Source organism: Carassius carassius, chromosome 1 (genome assembly GCF_963082965.1).
Source record: "Carassius carassius chromosome 1, fCarCar2.1, whole genome shotgun sequence".
Taxonomy (NCBI): Eukaryota; Metazoa; Chordata; class Actinopteri; order Cypriniformes; family Cyprinidae; genus Carassius; species Carassius carassius.
Window position 1 is genome coordinate 13,654,310 of NC_081755.1, and position 10,048 is coordinate 13,664,357.

The following is a 10,048-nucleotide window of genomic DNA, read 5'->3' on the forward strand; positions in this document are numbered from 1 at the left end:
TGGAACGCTCTGTTGGTCATTCACTCCCAACCTACAACCCCTGCTGGTACCAAGACTCAAACCTGCAGCCTTTGGTTTAGAAGTCCGAATTTAACCATTAGGTCATAACTGCCCCTATACTGTATATATATATATATATATATATGCGTGTGTGTATCTTGTGAATGGTTATATGATTCTTTTCATTATTAACTATTATAAGAATTATGTTAACCCACTAGTAATTACTCAAGTGTTACTTCATCCTTCTAAAGGAATTACTAATTACTTGGATCTGTATTCTAAAGTGAAGATCATGGTAACCCACTAGTAATTACTCAAGTGTTACTTCATCCTTCTAGAGATATTATCTAAAATTACACTATTTAAAAATTCACAAAAAACCTCAAAAGTGTGATACGACTTTAGTGTTTGGTTGCACATTATATTTTTTTTTTATCATGACTAAAATTGCTGTAAACACTAGGCTGTAACAAACAACTATACAAACAACTATTATAAACAGATATTCACTTTATAGTTATGTATTATGTGTCTGGTACCATTTTTATTTATTTTATCAGCTGCACATAAACATCAAACCATTTGATGTCTGAACTGGGAGAAGAAGAAAAGAAAAATGTTTGGGTTCTAGCATATTTAATCTCTGTAATGCCTTTTAATGTCTTTCAGAAGACGACCTAGAGGACCATCTTTGTGCTTGTATCCCAGCCAGTAAGTCCACTCAATAAAACACAAATGTTCTTTAAGAAGCTTCTCTGTCCTATTTCCTCTCAGTCGCCAAATTTGGCTTTTGTAGGTTAACCAGGCTCTTTCAATATTTTGTGTATGTCCTCCATGGTTTGGATCAACAAAGTATCTGCTGTGGTTTACGGAGTAGTGTCTGTAACCAAGATTCGATAAAGCTCTGTAGGATCTCCACTCGTCGCTTAATATGGTTGACCCTTGGTGAACATGTTGTCTAATTATGGGAAGCAGGTGATTTCTGTAGCGCCTCTCTACAAGCCGCAAAACTGGTCGTCTTCTTTGTCCCTTTATGGACAGCATGCCAAAGACCCACTTCTTTCTCTTCCACGTCTGTCCAGCTCTTCCTTGTCCATACTACAATTACAAAAACTATTTCAATTACTTGCCTTCCAATGTACACTTACTGAAAGAAGTATTAGTCTATGTAAAAACAATGTAGTTAACTAATGTTAACAAATGAAACAGTATTGTAAAGTGTTGTCGTAATGCCTTTATTCTGTATTGGTGGCACTAAAGTTCAGAGGTTTGTTTCCCACAAGCATCATTAGCGAACTATGGTTGTACGTTTCATTACCAACAGTTGAAAGATTTGGTGTTTCCCAAAAACACAGTTCCGAAGAATTTGTGTGGTTGTAATAACAGCTTTAAACCTGTGCTTAGAATTTATGGTAACGCTTTCTATTTTATTCTAAAGGTATTATAATGAATTAATTATGCACTATAAAAAACCTTATAATATGTTGTATCATCTCATAAATAATCATAAGAACAGTTTTAATGTATTATAATACTTACTTATTTGTGGTTATAGATTTTAAGAGTAGGATGATTTATAACACACTATGAACATGTTGCATCCTCTTAAAGGGTTAGTTCACCAAAAAATGAAAATTAGCCAATAAATTACTCAGCTTCAAGTCATCCTAGGTGTATATGACTTTCTTCTTTCAGACAAATACAGTTATATAAAAAATGGTCTTTGATCTTTCAAGCTATATAATGCCACTCAGCGTGCATGCATCCGTCCAAAAGCAGTTGAATAAAAAGCCCCCATCCATAAAAAAAGCGTCTCACATGGCTCCAGGGGGTGAACAAAGGCCTTCTGTAGTGAATCCATGCATTTTTGTAAGAAAACCATCCATATTCAAAATGTAATAATCACTTTAATGTAGCTTGTGCTCACTGTTGTACACAGAACCAGCTCCGGGTGAATGAAGTATCAGGTCAGCGTTGTGCATTCACTGGTGAGTCGCGTGAAAACCAACGTTTGTTAACAGGAGCAAAGTTTTCTTAATTTCTAATAATTATAAGCAACTTTGCAAGTATGTCAACTTATTCTACCAACCCTAAACCTTATCCTAAGTCCACTAATACTCTAATGAGAGTTAGTTGACATGTAGTTGCAAAGTTGCTTATAATTATTAGAAATTAAGAAAACTTTGCTTCCTTTGCTCCCGGAGCTGGTTCTGTGTACAACAGTGAGCACAAGCTATATTAAAGTGATTATTACATTTTGAATATGGATGGTTTTCTTACAAAAATGCATGGATTCACTACAGAAGGCCTTTGTTCACCCCCTGGAGCCACTAAGACACTCCTAACCACTGTAGTAAACAATGTCAAGATATGAAATAATCAATTATAAATTAAGTGAATTTAATATTCATTATGTGTTATAAATGATTATACTCTTAAAAGCTATAACCACAAATTTGTAAATATTATAATGTATTATAATTGTTGTTAAGATTATTTATGAGATGATACAACATTTTCCAAGGTTTTTTATAATGCATAATAGGGCTGGGCGATATTGAGCTCGATATAATTTGCTATATCTCGATATACGATATATATCTCGATATCTTTACAGGAAAAACAACCCTCCAAAACTACTGCAAAAACAAATATGCCAAATATTACATGTTTAGGGCCCTATGAAATGTTTAATTTTTTTCTTCACCATAAGTTTTATTGTTACCTAATTCTGTGTTTTAGCATGTGTAATTATTTAAATGCATAAAAAAAACTTAATTAGTTAAAAAAATTCTTAAAATAGCCTTGTGTGAAATGTTTTTTCCCTTCAGAAATTCTGTGTATTTACATGTTTCTGGTTATCAAATGAAGGCATAAAACATTCATTTAATTTATCTTTTAATTATTTAAAATTAAGCAAACTTTATTTTTGGTAAACAAAGGAGATTTACTATTAAAAATAAAACATGGAAGAAATGTTGTTTGATTATTCCTTAAATTATGTTCGTTTCATTTTAATAGCAGTAGTGGGCAGTGTGTGAACGTTAATGAATGAAGCCACGCTTCTGTGCCATTCATTAACACAGACTCGCAGAACATGCAGGATTCATATTTAAAGGAGCATTGCATAGGTTCTGAAATTTCTAACCGTTACTGACACCAGTGGCCGTTAGAGGAACTGCAGCCAGTCTCATGCTTGTTCTCAGTGCGCACAATCTTTTTTTTTTTTTACTTATGAGGAGTGTCCGTGGGTGTCTGAATTGTGCTGGAGGCTTGTCACTTCTTTCCATCCACAGAGTCCATTTGAAAACACTATTGCCGCTGCTTACTATAATGGCTGGCGTGCCGTACGGTTGTAAGCCCAAGTAGACGAGAACGCGCATGACGTCACATTTTATGAATTTTCGCGCCAATTCGGGCCCGACTCCTCCACACACAATTGAGCCTACAGGCTGATAGAGGCAACCGTGGTGGACAAGAGAGATGTCATTCTTTTTTTTACATCATGGTTGGCTCATACATGTACAAATGAAAACTCTATCTTAAAGATTTTTTTAAAGTAAAAACCTCCACATAGCTCCCTTAAATAGACTTTTTTCCGGCTTAATTTGCAAATATCAGTCCATATCGCGATTTGATTTAAGTGCATTGACCTACTTTTGATTAATTCATTCAAAATTTGACAAATTCTGTATCATTGCATATTAAATTCCATTCCATGTAAATTCCGTTTTATGACTGGATTCCACGATTCCGTGCGCGTTTTCTGCATCGCGGAAATCATAGGGCCCTACAGTAGACATCTGCCTGCCGTTCGCCCTACGCCTTTAAACCGAAGTATCTCCATATAATGGAGCCAGTTGTCCTTTTTTTTTTAGACGTTTTTTTTTTTTGACTAGTTCTCTACACGCGAGGGGACAAAATCAAGGAGGCGGGGGCGAGCGAGTGGGGGCAAGCACAACACAGAGAAGGCAAACAAGCAAAGTGGCGGAATCAGAATTAAATATAAACAATATATCGATATATACGATATGTCAAAATCCATATCGTGTTTAAAAAATATCTCAATATATTTTAAATATCAAGATATCGCCCACCTCTAATGCATAATGCATTAAATAAAATGCCTTAAGAATATCTGAATAATGTATTACAAATACAGGCTTCATAGAAAGAGTTACCATTGTTAATATGTGAATTGAACCACAAAACCAGTCACAAGGGTACATTTTTCGAAATTAAAATTTATAAAAACAATCTTAATAAATAAGCTTTCCAGTGATGTATGGTTTGTTAGGAGGATATGACAATATTTGGCTGAGATACAGCTATTTGAAAATCTGGAATCTTATATTGCTAATCAAAGAGATGCCGATCTCGCTTGTGTTTTACTCGACAGGTGATTTGTTTTGATTTGTATCTTTACAGAAAACGTATGCTATTATAACGATCAACAAGATTAGTATTATGGGGCATACACGCCAAACGCGGGGCATTGCATATCTAGACCCGCTCGAGGACGCGTCTGATCCATAGTCTGATCATGTATTTGCATTGACTTTGTATGTAATCTACTTACGCAAATCATTGAACTCGCGTTTGCTATGTATGCCTGTGTTTGAATGGCCGTCAGCGGTTGGGTAGAAGACAACAAATCCCATCATTCTACGCTCCTTCTTAGCCACATCCAACCATGCGATTGTTATAGTTTTGGTAGTGCGCCCTATAGTGGCAGGTCCTACAACCTGTAGCTTTAAATGACATGGAATCACAACCTATGAGACAACTAATAAGTTGGAGTGACTGTCAGACACGTTGCAAAAAGTGAGCTTTGGTGGAAAATTTTTGGATCAGTGCTGACACGAGATGCAAACTGTTTAAGATGATACAGTTGATGATACAGTTTAGTTCAGAACGGGTTCATCTGGTTCAATAAAATTAACCAATTTCAAGAAATTATTAATTGACGCATCAAATATCACTATTGAAATTTGATATAGATATTGTATTTCAGTTGTTCCACCTTACATGTTTTCACTTTTTTATGTTTTCCCTTCTTCCACCCATGCGTTGTCCTGTCTTCCTTTTGAACATCTTCAAGGCTTTCCTGCAGACTAATCTCAGTTTACGGGTCATTTTAGTAAGGGTGGCAGAGCTTCCAGCAATGCCATCCTGGACCATGTCGACTTGGCGTAAACGTAAACCTTGACTGAATCTGCAATATTGAAATATTTATGTGAAAAAAAATGACAAGTAATGTTTCTTAATGTTAAAAGACAAAAACAGGTTATTTAATATTTTATTACACCTACCTGTATATAAAAGTCATCCAATTTTGTAAACTTGTCTTGGTCTTGTCGAATATTAATCCTGACCTGCATGATTTTGTCACTTTTTCATTGTGTGCTCTTCGTTGACATATCCTGATACCACAGTAACAAAAATACAATTAAATAAATAAATAAATAAAAGTAACACATAGAATAAGTACAGTAACACAATATAATTTTGATTTGAATCAGGCTTCCAATCTGACAAAAAATGTCTTAAGGGTGTGTATATTTACCATTGGTATGCATCTTTGTTTTGCGTCTTCCTTAATTTCATTTTTTTTTTTACATATTCTGCATTTCTTCGTTGAAGACATTAGCCTGTTTTTTTGACGCCATTCAGTTATTTTTCGGTTTCCTTTTACGCCCTTATGCTCACAGAGCGTTAAAATCTTTCTGGCAAGTCCCATTGTTGGACTGTATGGATTCTCCTAACTAACGACATACGAACCGGAAGAGAGGCTGAACCTAAGAAGGCGCCTTTTCCCACATGATTTAGAACTGGTTGTAGGACATTTGTTATAAAATGTACAACCTTTTTTTATCCCAAAAAATCCATAAACGGCAAGTTCAGGAAGCAATCTAAAAATAAAGAATAGAAAATTAATTAATTCAGTAGTCATTAATACGTAATAAAAAATTTACCAGACGTGCATGGCCTACTAAGGAACCACAAACAAGTGTTCTCTCAAAAAGATGGATTTCAGAACTGTTAATAAAAACAAAGGAAAATCTAAAAACATAATTAAAATGTTAAATGATTTGAGAATGACTGGTGTAAGGCCGGTGATTAATTTTATAACATATTGGGACAACGTAAATGAAGGGGAGGAATCATTCACGGCAGTAGAGTTCATCTGCGTGGACGGAAGTTGCTTTTACAAGACGTTGGAACAACGGCGACCTGATTCTGAATCTGCAGACAGTTCGGGAGAAATGGCTGATCGAAGGATTCCGCGTAAAAGGGTACCACCCAATCGCCTTGTTAAATTATCTATTTTAAGTTCTAGCCAGGCATATTATAATGCGATTAGCAGCATATGTGTGTACGTTAGTGTGTGTACGTTAGTAAGTTAGGCCTAGCACCACTTAAAAGCCGTATCGGTCAATTAGTGATTTGTGAGGCAATAATGTTCATTAACAAAACTGGTTAAGTATTTTAATTACAAAATCATAATTTAAGCAATGAAGGTAATTAATTGTTCAGGCTGAATTGACGGGGGATGCGGGTAAGTTATCCTCCTTGTTGAGGAAAAAAAAACACCTCTGTAAAACCACCATCCCTCTTACCACCCCCCTTTACATTAATGTTACATTAATGTTGTTTATCGCGTAAAACCTATCATGCAAATTAAATTTTAATGTTCTCTACATATTATAATTTTAAAACTAAATAACGACGATTGGCCAATCAGAGCTCAGTATTAACGAGCTGCGCACGAGCTCACGTCGGCGCAAAATGTTTCAAGTGCAACTTCTGACGTTCTTTAAAAAGAAGGGAACTTAATAAGGTGTGATATTTATTTGATTCGAGTTTAAAGACTTCTCCTTACATAGTTATTGTGCAGTACTCTTGTGTGACTGTGGGACTATACTGAGAAAGAGAGAGATAGACGAGGGTTGCGTTCATTTAGAAACGATCACCCTCTTGTTATTCATGCTTGCTGACATTGTCAGGTAGGCCCATGTCAGTGACCTATTAGAATAAAAATTCATGACTATATAATTTAAATAACGAAAGAAAAAAATCCCTGTGTGAGTTTTTATGTATTTAAGTAATTTCACACAAGAATCAGCACGTGACGGTGATCGCAAATGTTAAATTAATTTATACAGCAGTTCAACAGAAAATAAGCTGATGAGCTGATGTGCATCTCAAAAGCAACAATGCAGTGTTTCGTTTCTGTATTAATCTGTTTTTGAACGAATTGAGTGAGCCAGTTATGAATCATTCCTAAAAACAGTAAACTTGATTTGATCCTAATTGAATCAGCCATTTTTAAATAACCTTTTGATCGAAGGATTCAATGAATCGTTTATTACTCATTTGTTCCTCTGTAGTTATTCGATGAGCTTGGGTCGCTTAGGCTAATGAAAAAAATTAACAATAAAATGTAGACCTATGACAAAATGTAAGCTATTAAGCATAGACCTATATTGTAGTTTGAGTGTATATATACTGTATATGTATATACTGTATATGTATATATATAGATGGATGGAGGGTTACAGTGCAACAGTGTTTCTTAATTTTATTTTTTTTATATATTCCATCAGGAGCATCAGCAACAGCACCAACTCAACAGGTGTCCCTTCAAAAAATGAAGGAGGAAAATGCTTTTTTAAAAGCTCAAATTAAATTCTTAGAGGACAAATGCAAGGACATCGAAAGTGAGAGAGATTTCCTGCGTAGCAGTCTGACCAATGGTAAATAGTTTTATCTCTAAAATCAATGAAAATTTACAACCAGTTATTTGTTTTACTTGGTAATATGTACTATACATAGATATGAATTCACTTTTTACAGTGGAAAATGTACATAGTCCACATTATAACATATCCTGACATTAGATGGAGCAGGTTACTGTAGTCTGAGGCCTATCTGTTGTTATTGTTGTTTTAAAATATATTTTGTGGTGTTCTTTAACAAAGGTAGCAGAATATCAACATTTAACAAAAGCATTAGACTGGAAGTTGGCAAATATGGAAGAAATTAAATGTGAATGTAAATATGATTTGGTTTGTATTCCTTATCAGCCTTGTCAGCAAAGGAAGAAATGATGGGAGCTTCCTGCAAACCAAAATATGATGATCCTGTGTCACAGTCTTCCAGTACAGAAGATGACCTTCATACAGAACGGAAAAAGAAGACAAAGAGTACAGGAAAAGTTGAGAGAAAAAAAAACATCACAAAGTTGACTCATCGTCCTCCTCTGAATCAACCTCATTCTCATCTCAATCCTCTTCATCCCCTGCACCCGGAAAATCCAGCAAAAATAAGGATAAAGCCAAGAAAAGGAATGGGGAAAAAAGCAGAAATGCACAAGATGTATGTATTTTAAATGTCCTTACAGTAATCTTTGTGTACAGTTCCCCATACATCTATGTTTCATTTTATTTATTTGTTCTTTTAGCAACACATTGCAGTGAAATGGGACAGGCTGATACTTTTTTGGATGAAACTTTTAAAATAATCAGGAAAAGAAAAAAGAAGGAAAGAAAAATGAAATGGAAACATTTTGGTGTTTGACTAAAACTTTTTTTTTGTTTAAAAAAGCTAATTGTCACAAATGGGTGGCTTTAGTGATGAAGTGTACGAGAAAAATTAACAAAACAGTCTTAATTAAGTCCACCAATCGAAAACAAAAGAGATCACAGGAGAAAACTGTAACAACCACTTTACTTAAACAATACCAGACAAATAAAAGTCTAAAAAAATTAGGGGTTAAGGATTAGGGGGTGTGCCCAAAGTATGAATCTGTATTCAGAAAGGCATGGAAAACAAATTACTATTGCTAATGATTGCCTGTTACATTACAGTACATAAAAGGTCACTTACCACATAAACAGAGTAAAGAAGGGTGACTGATGACTGATTTGCAGGTCATGAGAACCACTGAAAAAACATCTTGTAAGTCTTGTGAACTTGTGCCCAACCCTAGTTTAAATATACAACCACATTGAGTTTCAGACCCTAAAAATGCAAGCACTGTTAATGCAATGGATTTTATTTATAATTAGTGCAATTCAGATGTTTTTTTTTATTATTATTATTCAAATATATATGTCATTAATTTACTTCCATGCCCTAAAGCCTCAGATTTGGTAATGGGATTTAATTTCTGATATGTGCTGTTGACCTACCACTACAAACTGGGTAATCTGACCAATCAGAGCTGGGTAAGCTGTCGGAAAGGAGGAGTTAAGAGGGTTAAGAGAAGAGAGATGATACTGCAAAGAACATTTAATGGAAATAGTTTTTTGACCTTGAATGCATGTAAACCTAACCTCAAAAACAAATGAATAGCTATTTAAATAGCATAATAGAGGCACTTTTATATTATTATTATTATGGTTCTTCTACTTCTTAGACCCTAATTTTCCAAGATAATCTTCTCTTAGCTTTCCACCTACAACCACCAAATTCAGCAAAGACTTTAACGCTGTAATTCCTTGTTGCAGATTTCCAAATTCCATTCATTTATAAAACAGACATGCTATTAGCATAACACACAAATGGTTTATTCTCTGTTCTTTGTCAGTCTTTCTTCCAGAGCAAGCCATTAAGAGATACAAGAAGGTCTTGGGCTATTTGAAGAGTGGAACAACAAAAACACAGGCGTACTTCAAATGTGGCGTGGATAGAAAGACAATTGTGGATACTGCTGCAATTGCAGAGCTCGAAGCATGTGACATCGAGGCCTACAAAAATTTGCGTGGCACCTTCCAAAGAGGACAGAAACTGTCTGATTTTGCAGAGCGGTGCAGAGAATTATGCAGACAAGAGCCATTGCAAAGCTCTTTCTAGCACTTTAAATAAAGTTGCTCCTTTACGCTTAAGGAAGGTTAAGGAAAACAGTTTGACACCATGGTATAATGAGCATACTCGCACCCTAAAGAGAGAAGCCCGAAAAATGGAGCGCAGCTGGAGGAAAACAAAACTAGAGGTATTTCGTATTGCTTGGCGGGAAAGTAACATATCCTACAGAAAAGCA

The 10,048-nt window shown here is 35.1% G+C and overlaps 2 long non-coding RNA genes across 2 annotated transcripts; one reads left to right on the forward strand and one right to left on the reverse strand.

Annotated features, from left to right (window-relative positions):
- Positions 1-546: 546 nt before the first annotated feature.
- Positions 547-5,749, reverse strand: LOC132107348 (uncharacterized). Its single transcript, XR_009424293.1, has 3 exons — positions 5,570-5,749; positions 5,316-5,426; positions 547-1,101 (listed from the first exon to the last, which is right to left on the reverse strand). It is a non-coding gene; the product is annotated as an uncharacterized LOC132107348 (long non-coding RNA).
- A 1,953-nt stretch (positions 5,750-7,702) lies between these two features.
- On the forward strand, positions 7,703-9,846 carry LOC132107415 (uncharacterized). Its single transcript, XR_009424302.1, has 3 exons — positions 7,703-7,760; positions 8,091-8,382; positions 9,596-9,846. It is a non-coding gene; the product is annotated as an uncharacterized LOC132107415 (long non-coding RNA).
- The last annotated feature ends 202 nt before the right edge of the window (positions 9,847-10,048 follow it).